This window comes from Schistocerca cancellata, chromosome 5, assembly GCF_023864275.1.
Source record: "Schistocerca cancellata isolate TAMUIC-IGC-003103 chromosome 5, iqSchCanc2.1, whole genome shotgun sequence".
In the NCBI taxonomy this organism is placed as follows: Eukaryota; Metazoa; Arthropoda; class Insecta; order Orthoptera; family Acrididae; genus Schistocerca; species Schistocerca cancellata.
The window spans coordinates 288,695,409-288,710,383 of record NC_064630.1 but is presented as its reverse complement, the minus strand read 5'-3'; positions in this window follow the sequence as shown (position 1 = coordinate 288,710,383).

Below are 14,975 nucleotides of genomic sequence, written 5' to 3'. Positions count from 1 at the left end.
CTAGTTCAAAATGGTTCAAATGGCTCTGAGCACTATGGGACTCAACTTCTGAGGTCATTAGTCCCCTAGAACTTAGAACTAGTTAAACCTAACTAACCTAAGGACATCACACACATCCATGCCCGAGGCAGGATTCGAACCTGCGACCGTTGTAGTCTCGCGGTTCCAGACTGCAGCGCCTAGAACCGCACGGCCACCACTTCGGCCGTTGAGATTCTAGTGCTTTCAAATCTGTTGTAGAAAGCAGGCACCATGGAAGTCGATGCAACATTGAAAATCTAGAGTGTGTGGGGCACATTCAAAAGAGGATGGGCGGGAGACTTCTGAAACGAGAAGAAAAAGGTGCAAAACTCAAAGATGGAAGGCCACTGGGTGTGCCACAACGCCTGACTGGCAAAGAGACCCACAATTTGCAAATATGTTACACAAAGCTATAGAGCAAAATACTGGAGAACTGAAGGCACCGCAGGAGGCAGTGGGGGCAGTATTTCTTCACAAGTTGTCAACTGATGAGATGCCAATAAATGAAATGAGTGATATATCCTGGAGCAAACAAAAGTAGGCAAAAGCAGAAAACAAAACTTATCCACACAAACACAGTCTCCTTAAGAAGTAGTCAACACCATAAAGCCAACATTCCAGTATCTAGCTCATCCAGATTTGTTAAGGAATTGTACCCACGGTGGAAGACAAAACCCGAATGAGAGCTTCATTAGTCTCATTTGGAAGAGATGTCCAAAACCATCATTTAGCTCATCTACTGTTGTTAAAATTGCCACATATTATGCTTGTCTGGTGTTCAATGATGGTAACATTGGAAGAATAAGGAGCCTTACTGGACTAGGATTCCTTGCAGACTGCTTCACTGCGAAGCTATTGAAGAAGATTGATACTGCGCGTGCTGTACGTTCTGAACTCTCTGTGAAGGATATTGTGAAAAGAGCAAGCCAGAAACATTAGATAAAAAGGAAACAGGTACACAAAGAGCAAGAAGACCAAATGTATGGTTATGGTCAAAATTAAGGTATTAGTTTATGCTGTAAATCCTTATAAAATCTTTAATTTGCATTTTCCGGGACTTTCATTTTTGAGTGTATAAGGAAAATTTTCCCCTGAACCACTGGAGATAGATAAATGAAATCTTCTGCAGACTTTGTTCATAGCATGACTCAGCTTCCTGTGGTACAATTTTTTTCTAAGAGTATTTGTGTCAAAATTATTTACTTTTCTGTGAAACTGAAATTGCTTTGTTCCATACGCATAACTTTTTAATATAAACTGTAAGAGCACTAAAACTGATACTAAAAAATTGTTCCACACGTTAGCTTATCTGATTACTAAGAATTATCAACCACAATATGAAAATTGTAAGTAAAATAACTTTTATGAAAATGTTCCTTGTGTGATAGCACGTGTTGCGAAAATTTCCAACAATGCCATGATCAAACTTTTTGAGAAAAAAATTGAAAATATTCCAGAATGTAGCCCGTAACATAAGTACCTCTTCAGCAAACTTTATTTCTGTTACCTTTCATATGCCAAAAACTGGGTTACATTATACACTCCTGGAAATGGAAAAAAAAACACATTGACACCGGTGTGTCAGACCCACCATACTTGCTCCGGACACTGCGAGAGGGCTGTACAAGCAATGATTACACGCACGGCACAACGGACACACCAGGAACCGCGGTGTTGGCCGTCGAATGGCGCTAGCTGCGCAGCATTTGTGCACCGCCGCCGTCAGTGTCAGCCAGTTTGCCGTGGCATACGGAGCTCCATCGCAGTCTTTAACACTGGTAGCATGCCGCGACAGCGTGGACGTGAACCGTATGTGCAGTTGACGGACTTTCAGCGAGGGCGTATAGTGGGCATGCGGGAGGCCGGGTGGACGTACCGCCGAATTGCTCAACACGTGGGGCGTGAGGTCTCCACAGTACATCGATGTTGTCGCCAGTGGTCGGCGGAAGGTGCACGTGCCCGTCGACCTGGGACCGGACCGCAGCGACGCACGGATGCACGCCAAGACCGTAGGATCCTACGCAGTGCCGTAGGGGACCGCACCGCCACTTCCCAGCAAATTAGGGACACTGTTGCTCCTGGGGTATCGGCGAAGACCATTCGCAACCGTCTCCATGAAGCTGGGCTACGGTCCCGCACACCGTTAGGCCGTCTTCCGCTCACGCCCCAACATCGTGCAGCCCGCCTCCAATGGTGTCGTGACAGGCGTGAATGGAGGGACGAATGGAGACGTGTCGTCTTCAGCGATGAGAGTCGCTTCTGCCTTGGTGCCAATGATGGTCGTATGCGCGTTTGGCGCCGTGCAGGTGAGCGCCACAATCAGGACTGCATACGACTGAGGCACACAGGGCCAACACCCGGCATTATGGTGTGGGGAGCGATCTCCTACACTGGCCGTACACCACTGGTGATCGTCGAGGGGACACTGAATAGTGCACGGTACATCCAAACCGTCAGCGAACCCATCGCTCTACCATTCCTAGACCGGCAAGGGAACTTGCTGTTCCAACAGGACAATGCACGTCCGCATGTATCCCGTGCCACCCAACGTGCTCTAGAAGGTGTAAGTCAACTACCCTGGCCAGCAAGATCTCCGGATCTGTCCCCCATTGAGCATGTTTGGGACTGGATGAAGCGTCGTCTCACGTGGTCCGCACGTCCAGCACGAACGCTGGTCCAACTGAGGCGCCAGGTGGAAATGGCATGGCAAGCCGTTCCACAGGACTACATCCAGCATCTCTACGATCGTCTCCATGGGAGAATAGCAGCCTGCATTGCTGCGAAAGGTGGATATACACTGTACTAGTGCCGAAATTATGCATGCTCTGTTGCCTGTGTCTATGTGCCTGTGGTTCTGTCAGTGTGATCATGTGATGTATCTGACCCCAGGAATGTGTCAATAAAGTTTCCCCTTCCTGGGACAATGAATTCACGGTGTTCTTATTTCAATTTCCAGGAGTGTATAAACACGTCCATTTTCTCCTACGTCCCCTCTTATTCGCAAGGTTCCTAAACCTCACAAGATGCAGATCTCAATTATAAACGGACATCGCAATGAGAACACTTACCATTCCAGCTGCTGTGTCGGATCTCGAACGACCACCAGCTGCTCGCCATCGAGTTCCGAACCAGGAAGTCACGGTGCTCCACCGTTCTCCGAAACAGCATGCTTTTTCCACCGCACTCCAAAACCGAATGGTCCTGTAATTTCCGTTTCTCTAGTCTCTGGCATCTCACCAAAAATATTTGGCCAGAATGCCGTGTCAGTCAGTTAGACTTCGTGCTTATTAGTTTACTCATGATGCTGGAAATTCCTTCACGCGACTCCCCTCCTCTCATCTTATGAGCCTCAGAAAGGTCCACACCATTTATTAGCGGCCAATGAGAGTACTAATCTCGGTCATAGCCTGTCAGACTTCCACAAAGATTTGTTTCTTCTCCTCCATTAGAGTTACTGTTCGAAAGCATCTTAATTCTTCCCACAGTTCTTGTAAATTCTTCTGTCATGGTTTCCGGCGAGGGCGTTATCCAGATCAATCTACAAAATGTCAACCTTCAAACAATGCTGTCACGTCGCTCTTTGGATGTAAACCATCGCCAATACGTAAACTGTTGGTGGCATGGTGTCTGCATGACGCTTAACTTTGTCATTAATGAGATTGCTGTCCAACACAGCGTGTTCTTCCAAAATTCTGGCGTGACGAAGCTCTTACAAGTTTGGAAAGAGACCGTAAGTGATAACCCAAGGCGGAGTGTTCTGTACTCATTAAGATAGCTTCTCCATTGTCTATAAGATTAAAAAAGGGCTGCTTTGCCTTTAATGGTATACGACTGGAGTAAGAATTCGGCGTGGCGAAAACCCTGCATCATACGAAGAAACTGTTACTTCAGTAAAATCTGCCTTTCTTATCCGTTGGTCTGTTTAAAGGAATATCGAATTATCTATTGAGCTCCAATTAAAAGGAATTATTTACAGAGACTGACTGCAACTACTTTTGTTCTGCATACGCTCGCATTGAAATTACTAGTTGAATCCTACTGAAACAGTATACGATGCGGGGATCAGGGCAGTGGTAGCGAGTAATCCCACACCACATAAAAAATTCACAGTTTCTTTAACACAAACAATTTACATAAGGCGCAAGAATGTTTACTGCGTACATTTAATTGTGTAGTTGAGCAAATCCAGATTTTTACCAGGCTGTGTATCGTACATCAACTGGTGTAAATATGAAAAAGGTGCCAATAAAAGATTTCATAGGCTAACACACTAACCAATATTTAAGGCACCACGGATTAGAGCGTCCACAAATCAATTTCTTAATTCCCTACTATTAAAATATACAATTTAACAACAAATCTGTATCAGAAATCGCTGTTAACAAAATGCTGCACAAACGTCATTAAAAGGATAGTTAGGATTTAAAATCTTGAAAAAACAACAAAGACCGAAATAGGCAACCCAAAATACTATTTTAAAATGGCAACTGTAACAAGATTGTTAAGTATCAAAAGATCTCAAAGGCCATATTAAGCAATGTAATATTAAACATATTTTACAGCCCCCAGTAATTAGAAAATCTCTGTACGATTACGTGGGTTTCAACTCAATACTGACAAACATCCACTGATGTGGGTTAAATTACAACTCAGGTTTTACGCCATTGGAGAACACCAAGTCCTTGCTCAGATATTTGGCTCAGAAGCTATCCGTTACGTTCGACGCTGCTGGCAACCAGACATCCCACCAGTTTTACGCAGGTACAAGGAGAAAGAAAACTGGCATTCTACGGATCGGAGCGTGGAATGTCAGATCCCATAATCGGGCAGGTAGGTTAGAAAATTTAAAAAGGGAAATGGATAGGTTAAAGTTAGATATAGTGGGAATTAGTGAAATTCGGTGGCAGGAGGAACAAGACTTCTGGTCAGGTGACTACAGGGTTTTAACACAAAGTCAAATAGGGGTAACGCAGGAGTAGGTTTAATAATGAATAGGAATATAGGAATGCGGGTAAGCTACTACAAACAGCATAGTGAACGCATTATTGTGGCCAAGATAGCTACAAAGCCCACACCTACTGTAGTAGTACAAGTTTATATGCCAACTAGCTCTGCAGATGACGAAGAAATTGAAGAAATGTATGATGAAATAAAAGAAATTATTCAGACAGTGAAGGGAGACGAAAATTTAATTGTCATGGGTGACTGGAATTCGAGTGTAGGAAAAGGGAGAAAAGGAAACATAGTAGGTGAATATGGATTGGGGCTAAGAAATGAAAGAGGAAGCCGCCTGGTAGAATTTTGCACAGAGCACAACTTAATCATAGCTAACACTTGGTTTAAGAATCATGATACATCATGGAAGATAGATCATGGAAGATAGATCATGGAAGATAGATCATGGAAGAACCCTGGAGATACTAAAAGGTATCAGATAGATTATATAATGGTAAGACAGAGATTTAGGAACCAGGTTCTAAATTGTAAGACATTTCCAGCGGCAGATGTGGACTCTGACCACAATCAATTGGTTATGACCTGTAGATTAAAACTGAAGAAACTGCAAAAAGGTGGGAATTTAAGGAGATGGGACCTGGATAAACTGAAAGAACCAGAGGTTGTACAGAGTTTCAGGGAGAGCATAAGGGAACAATTGACAGGAATGGGGGAAAGAAATACAGTAGAAGAAGAATGGGTAGCTTTGAGGGATGAAGTAGTGAAGGCAGCAGAGGACCAAGTAGGTAAAAAGACGAGGGCTAGTAGAAATTCTTGGGTAACAGAAGAAATATTGAATTTAATTGATGAAAGGAGAAAATATAAAAATGCAATAAATGAAGCAGGCAAAAAGGGATACAAACGTCTCAAAAATGAGATCGACAGGAAGTGCAAAATGGCTAAGCAGGGATGGCTAGAGGACAAATGTAAGTATGTGGAGGCTTATCTCACTAGGGGTAAGATAGATACTGCCTACAGAAAAATTAAAGAGACTTTTGGAGATAAGTGAACCACTTGTATGAACATCAAGAGCTCAGATGGAAACCCAGTTCTAAGCAAAGAAGGGAAAGCAGAAAGGTGGAAGGAGTATACAAGGGTGATGTACTTGAGGACAATATTATGGAAATGGAAGAGGATGTAGATGAAGATGAAATGGGAGATACGATAATGCATGAAGAGTTTGACAGAGCACTGAAAGACCTGAGTCGAAACAAGGCCCCCGGAGTAGACAACATTTCATTGGAACTACTGACCGCCTTGGGAGAGCCAGCCCTGACAAAACTCTACCATCTGGTGAGCAAGATGTATGAAAAAGGCGAAATACCCTCAGACTTCAAGAAGAATATAATAATTCCAATCCCAAAGAAAGCAGGTGTTGACAGATGTGAAAATTACCGAACAATCAGTTTAATAAGCCACAGTTGCAAAATACTAACGCGAATTCTTTACAGACGTATGGAAAAACTAGTAGAAGCCGACTTTGGGGAAGATCAGTTTGGATTCCGTAGAAATACTGGAACACGTGTGGCAATACTGACCTTACGACTTATCTTAGAAGAAAGAATAAGGAAAGGCAAACCTACGTTTCTAGCATTTGTAGACTTAGAGAAAGCTTTTGACAATGTTGACTGGAATACTCTCTTTCAATTTGTAAAGGTAGCAGGGGTAAAATACAGGGAGCGAAAGGCTATTTACAATTTGTACAGAAACCAGATGGCAGTTACAAGAGTCGAGGGACATGAAAGGGAACCAGTAGTAGGGAAGGGAGTAAGACAGGGTTGTAGCCTCTCCCCGATGTTATTCAATCTGTATATTGAGCAAGCAGTAAAGGAAACAAAAGAAAAATTCGGAGTCGGTATTAGGTTCGCCGATTACATTGTAATTCTGTCAGAGACAGCAAAGGACTTGGATGAACACTTGAATGGAATGGAAAGTATCTTGAAGGGAGGATATAAGATGAACATGAACAAAAGCAAAACAAGGATAATGGAATGTAGTCGAATTAAGTCGGGTGATGCTGAGGGAATTAGATTAGTAAATGAGACACTTAAAGTAGTAAAAGAATTTTGCTATTTGGGGAGCAAAATAACTGATGATGGTCGAAGTAGAGAGGATATAAAATGTAGACTGGCAATGGCAAGGAAAGCGTTTCTGAAGAAGAGAAATTTGTTAACATCGAGTATAGATGTAAGTGTCAGGAAGTCATTTCTGAAAGTATTTGTATGGAGTGTAGCCATGTATGGAAGTGAAACATGGACGGTAAATATTTTGGACAAGAAGAGAATAGAAGCTTTCGAAATGTGGTGCTACAGAAGAATGTTGAAGATTAGATGGGTAGATCACGTAACTAATGAGGAAGTATTGAATAGGATTGGGGAGAAGAGAAGTTTGTGGCACAACTTGACCAGAAGAAATGATCGGTTGGTAGGAAATGTTTTGAGGCATTTAGGGATCACCAATTTAGTATTGGATGGCAGCGTGGAAGGTAAAAATCGTAGGGGGAGACCAAGAGATGAATACACTAAGCAGATTCAGAAGGATGTAGGTTGCAGTAGGTACTGGGAGATGAAGAAGCTTGCACAGGACAGAGTAGCATGGAGAGCTGCATCAAACCAGTCTCAGGACTGAAGACCACCACAACAACAACAACAACAATAAGATTTATGTTTTAGAACTCTAAAACAGAAAGAAATGCAGTATAACCTTAAAAACAATAACATTTAACTTACGGCAAAAATGCCGTTACTATCTTTAACATCCAAGTAAACTACTCGGCAGGTAATCAGTTGTAACACATTTACGCAAGTGTCAAAAGCCGTGTATGGCAAAATACCGCCCAGGCGTTGCAGTAGTTATGGGCACATGCAAATCCACGAAAAAAAGAAGTTACAGATGCCACTCTCCTCGGAATTTAGGTAAAGGAGACACATGAATGGCGGAGCGGACGAACTCACACGAGAGCCGCCAAGTTTACTCGACTTTGGCACAAATCATTTATTACGCAGTGCACCAGAGAGGAGCTCACAGTGAACTTCTGTTAAGTGGTGACGATACCTGTCATAAAAATCCGCAATAGATAAACCTCGCTGAAGTACTTTAGTGGCAGAATTAAAACCTGGCTTCCCCACATGGAATCTTCCACAACAATGAATCCCGAAGAAGCAACGACTTTGCCTGTGTTTACTGTAACACCACAAATATAGAGCCCCTAATGACATCACTTTTGACAGCAAAAGATATAAAAATAAGTTATTCTAACCTTGACGGTAGCTACTGGCAACAAAATATTAACACTATTGAAAGTTTGACCTACAGAAATACTAGGGAACTAACAACATCTGTTCCACGGAAAGAACTAAATGAAAGACTATCAGATGACCACTTAATCTACGACGCATGAAGCTCTAACTAAAGAATAAAATACATGCTTTACGAAGATTACAACACAGTGGAGATAAAGTGATCACAGATAACATTTATCCCAGAGAAGAGTTGTAGCCGCATCTAACAGTAGGTTCGCTGCGACTACAATGAAAAACTTCAATATAGAAGTTTATTTTGTAGACGTCGCAATAGAAGCACACTTATTGACCGATACTAGATTATTTCAGACCCATCTGGAATTTAAAAGTTTATCAAGTATCGTCTTGACGTATCAGTCAAAGTTCTGGAGAAAAGTAACTCGTGTGATACTTAATCAATTATGGGACTTTGTCGTCGCGATCTGTTATTGTTACGAACTTTGGAGGACACAGCAGTATACCAAACGCTGACATAAACTCTACAAACAGACTTCAGTAGGAAAAATATATATGCAATCGTGAAGAATTCACAGGTACGCCGTGTTGTCGGAAGCTCGAGTCAATGTCAGAATTGCTGATGTAAATCATAGCTTCAATTTCTTTAATGACAGATCGGTGTGCTTTCTAGTGCAGTGGTTAGATAATTCAGAAGTTCAATAAACACATTTATAACTTTAATACTTCGTGTCGTCTACATCATTTAATTGAACTTTATTGTGTAACTGTGAAATAATTATTTTCTTGATAGAAGGCCGAAGCTAAAGGTGATTGAGTGACATTATTAGCAGTGAACAGTAATTGAACATTTTATTACGACGCTTTCTGCGCGTTATTTACAGAATACATTACCTCTGGATTTACGACGTTGGAGTTGTTGAATTACCACCGTCGCTATAATACTTCACAAATCAACATCCTCGCAAGACTATGATGTGACATCACCTTGATTGGTGGAACTTATAATTCGAGATATCATATTATCTACGTTTGAACATTCATTTGCAAACCGGGGATAAAAACTCCTGTTATCATGTTTCGTGTAAGAATATAAGCCCGTCCCGAACACGCGAAGGATATTTAGTTTATTGTTTCAGATAAAGCGAGGGCCGGTTATGCATTTCGGCCTGCTGCTCCATCGATTAGCGGATATCTGTTGAAGGGAGATAGTCTCTGAAACTAATCAAATAAAGCGAGGAGTTTGCTTTAACAGTTACAGATCGGAGTTGTCGCGATCGACGGATGTCGACCTGTGTCAACCAGGCTTGAACAGCCATCCCCATCGAGCCGACACACACACACACACACACACACACACACACACACACTCACACACACACACACACACACACACACACTCACACTCACACACACACACACACACACACACACACACACACACACACACACACACACACCACAATACCCACAACGCAGCCATCTCCAAACAGGAAAACATGGCGACTTTCAAAGTCAACACTCTGCCTGTCCTGGGTCACCTTTACGTATTCCTGGCTGCTAGCAGACTGGGCCCTCTGTATTGTCCCAACTTTTCTCATTCTTCCCCTGTTTCTGTGGCGTCCCCTCATCGACCGTCAGTATCAGGGTGCTCTCACTACATACCATACAGCTCCAAACCAAAGCACTGCCGTCAGCTTGCCCAAAATACATCGATACAAACGTATCAATCGCCAAATTACATGCTGGGTTGGATAGCCCAGATTGTATAATTAATTACGTATCAGCCCCAGCTTCGACACTACTTAATTTGAGCTGACTCAACTCAGCCCTGGTTTATCTCATGAGTTTTAAGGTTTTGGAGACAGTAGCTGACAGGTTCAAATGGTTCAAATGCTTCATAAGGTTCAAATGGCTCTGAGCACTATGGGACTCAATTAAGGTCATCAGTCCCCTAGAACTTAGAACTACTTAAACCTAACTAACCTAAGGACACCACACACATCCATACCCGAAGCAGGATTCGCACCTGCGACCGTAGCGGTCACGCGGTTCAAGACTGTAGCGCCTAGAACCGCTCGGCTACCCAAGCCGGCAGCTGACAGGAGAGAAACACTTAGTTACTATACACGGCCCAAGAAAACAGGGCAACATTTTCCCCGTGATACCCTACGCCCATGTACTTTGCCCCATGCAATATCCCACACCGTCACTGAAGCTACACGTCTCCCTCGACTGTACCTACAAGCCTCGCTCTGATGTGCAAGAGAAACGTTATATTTCGCTGTCACACTTTTAGTCCTATTCTCAGGGTCAATGTGCTCCAGGAAGAGAGCATTCAAAGGGCGCAAATTACTCAGTGGCGAATTAAGAGAGAAATTGATTATTAATTAGACACTCGTTACCTCACGTGCCTCATGACAGGCTGTATGAAAGGCAAAACTAAGCCAACTTACGGAACTATCCCACCGTGTCTGTGAACGAGGATGATAAATTATTAATGCAAATTTCAGAATCATTTAAATACCTTCTGCAAAAGATGGCTGAGGGTAATACGCGGGAGTTGTCACATGATAAATGCCTTTATTAAAAGACTATATTTTAATTCACATAACGTAAATGGGAGAGCATTGTCACGTACAAAGTTGGCAAATATTAAATAACACTTAAGTACCGGATACTAAATGAGGGCTTCATTCCATTACTAGACAATAATCAGACAGGCCTTGTAGACACATCAACCGCCACTAAAACACACTTATTACCATTTTTGTTACGCCGGAGTGGTTCCAAGTCGTCACTAAAATGTATATCCAGATGTTGATATTCTATAATGGACTGCCAAAAGACGAGTCCACGCTTTTCAGTCAGAACGTCTTTAATTTTCATCCTGGTTTCATACACGCACAGGTGTCCTCCACACAAGGAATGAAAAAAAAAAATTAAAAATGCCAGGTTCTAAGCTTACGGGAAGACGAATCTCGAGTTTCTTATCGCAACGACTATGGCACAATAGTGCACCCTCCTCCTAGGATTATCTGTCCATCAATCCACCCACCTCCATTTTTCACCAAATATCACTCAATTCACTATACCGCTGTTGTCTCTACTTAAGATCAACAAACAGTGAAGGAATTTCAGAGACAACTGCTGTGTTCATCACACAATCTGTTGTCTGTGTACATTTACGACTAGGATTTGTGTCCTCATAGTATGTACTACTCGAAACTGGATGGCTAATATTTGGACCACCCGTTGAGTAATACATCGGGCTTTAACGGTGCTGGCAACGATCTAACTCAGTGCGTCGTTATGTGTTTCTAATCTGAATTTCTTATGCTCCAAGTAGAACTTAAAATTTCTAGCGCGAAAAGGGTAACCAAAGCTTACAGCTCGTAAACAGAGTAATTTATTTCCGCTTCTTACGAAACTCTCAAAGAATGCTCCCAACGCCTTCACTCTCCGACACGTTCTTGTAATAAAACCACGCAATACCGATACTAGAGACGTCTGTCTGTACAACAAACGGTGAAATAAAATCTGGGATACCCAGTGCTGGATCAATGTTCAATGTATGTTCCAGGGATTCAAAGCTTTGTGCGACGCTATACGCAGTTGGCTGAGTGGAGCCGCAAGCTGTACAAAACTTTGGATAGAGTTTCTAAAAACATTTTGACTTTCCTACATGCTGAATCACTCCTTCCGGCGATAATTTTTTTTTCGATTACCTCACATTTTTCATGTAGCCATTTCACCGTAGCTTCCCTGATCTCCTAATTATTTCATTCCTAAGTGATCTGCATGTATGGATTCCCAAACTTCCCTCAACATTTTTATACTACCTTGTTGGTAGTATGTTATGCATGGTTTATTAGCAGTTAGCTTCCTAGTGCCGATGTTTTACTTTCCAACTTCTGTGACTGCTTTTTAGAGATTTCCATTCCTTTTCAACTGAACTGTCTGCAGAGATGCTCATTATCACAGTATCTATAGTCTCCACGAACTTAAAACGTATCTCTCTATTCCATAGTCCTTACTCCCGTATACCTTTTTTTTTTTTCGCTTTGATTCTTCCTCACTTCAGCCTAGTCCTCATCATTATTAAATTGTGATCTGAGAAAGCCTAGCAATCCACTATGTGGTTTCGTCATTTCTCCCTGACCATGATGAAATCTAACTTAATTCTTGGTGTATCTCCCCGCCTTTTACAAACGTATCTTCTCTTCTCGTGGTTGTTGGACGGAGTATTCGATATTATTAGCTGAAATATAATTAAGAACTCAGCAGTCACTCTCCTTACTCGTTTCTAGAACCAATCCCATATTCTCCCGTTACCATTTCCTACTCCTTCCCGTACAACTGCATTCTAATTCCCCAGGACTAATAGACCTCGCCTTACTTTCTGCTTGCGACTTCGGGGTGTATACCTGTACAATTGGTGTCTGTGTTCGTTTGGTGTCGATTCTGGTGAGATATCAACGAAATGTTCGCAGTAGCACATTATATGACCTATCTTCCTATTCACAACGAATCCTTCTACCGTTTTCTGCTGCTGTTGATATTACTCGATGCTAATCTGACCAGAAATCCTTGTCTTCTTTCCATTTCACGTTAATGACCGCAACTACACCTATATTGAGCCTTGGAATTACCCATTTCAGAATTTCTAACTCACATACTGCGTTTAAACTACTGACATTCTACGCCTTGACTCGTAGAACATTCTGTCGTTTAGTTATGGAATATTTCTAAACCACAAGCCGAACTGGATAATGATAGATTAATTCAAAGAAAAATTGAAGTCTGAAAAAGCAGCTCGACAGGTTATTGGGAATTAGTGATCAAAATACAAGACATAATGATACGGGCAAAAATGAACTATAATTTTTACACTGATGTTGATTGCTGAACCGAGATCAACATTTCCCCTTTAAGATTCCAGAACTAGCCCCCCTATACCTGCAAGCAGACTGCCCCGCAAGTTACACGACGAAAGATACATGACTGCTTCGTTACGAACGTGTCCCTGTGCCAAATTCGCCAGTTGCAAAGGAAGGGAGCCAAACGGAATTTAATTGAAAATTTCAGCTACTTATGATGAACAGGCATTGAACATATTTATCCATCTGATCCAGTCGACAACTTAATTATATTGAAAGGAGAGTGGTTGAAAATCGCTATCTCGGACTTTACCAAAGCCTTTATTAGTTTAGCACCAAGCAAACTATATGTTCTACTGCAAAAAATCATTCTATTCCTCTGATTCTTCAGAGAGCTCAGTAAAGGTACAGATCTAGAATGGAACACCATGCGTAAATACTGATAGCATAAGTAGTTTGCCATTTATGGGCGTTGCATCATACGAGTCAAAAGCTGAAGTGACTGTCGTGTTCCAAATCTAACGTGACATGGCAAAATGATTCTGGTAATAAGACGGATTACTGACGTGAAGTACACCTTCGGTTTCTGAAAAATAACCACTTAGGTTGGTTTATTAGCGGTAAAAAATTTGACTACTAGGTAGTTCACAAGGTGTAAGGATATATTTAATTACTCCTGTAGTCTTACACTAGGGTTCCCTTTCCAAATCAATCACGGGTAAATGTTCAAAAGTTCTCAGTGGGTCTCCTCTTACGTAATCATAGGTTGGATTGCAAATTAATATTCAGTACGACGGAAAGTTGATTAACGATTATAAACGAATATTTAATTTCAGTTCCCAGATCGAGGCCCTTGGGTGAGGGGTAGCACCTGGGCCTGGCGTTCCGTGATTGGCTGACGAAGGCGGTAATCAAGTCTTGCCGTTATGGATGCTGAACGGACCACGTATATGCTGGCAAACATTACAGCTGCTCAGGCATTAGTGCATTCTAACTTTATTTATGGGGTATTTCTCTTGACCTACAAAAATCCCTTACATATTGTTTTTAATCCTGTAATAATGTTTCATCACATTCAAAATGAAATTCTTCCAAATACGAGGGTCGTCCACAAGGTAAGTTCCATTTCTGTTTCCATCCGCGGCTACGATCGCAGTTCCGAGCATACGCGGCAGTTATTCTGACTCAAGGAGAAGACATGTACGCCATTCAGATCGCTGCTCCGGACGTGTGCTTTATACTGCTTCTTTATAATGTCAGCCGTAATTGAAAATGACGCCGCTGTGAAATCAGATCTCTAATTTGTTTTCTAATTGCAAAAAAGGTATATCAAAGGAAACTCATCAGCAAATCTGCGAGTTTTACGGACAAAATACTATGAGTGATTCAATGGTTAGAAGATAGGTCAGACTGTTCAATGAAGGACGTGATCAAGTGCACCATGAAGAACGAAGTGGACGCTCATCCATGATTACTGAAGAAATGTTTACACAATTGAAGAGAAGATTAAGCAGAAGCGAAAGTTTACATTTAGCGCCCTTGCAATGAAAGTTCCGCAAATATCACGATCACTAATTCATGAAATTGTTACTGAAATACTGAAATTTCTAAAACTTTGCTCACATTGGGTACCCAAAATCCTTACTGAACAACACATAGAACAACGGATGGGCGATGCCATTCAGTTTTTGACACGGTGCAAGAAAGAAGGCGATGGTTTTCTTTCTCGGATACAACGGGGATGAAACTTGGATACCGTACAACGCCCGTGAAACAAAACGGCTATCAGTGGAATGGAGGCACAGCTCATCCCCGACGAAGG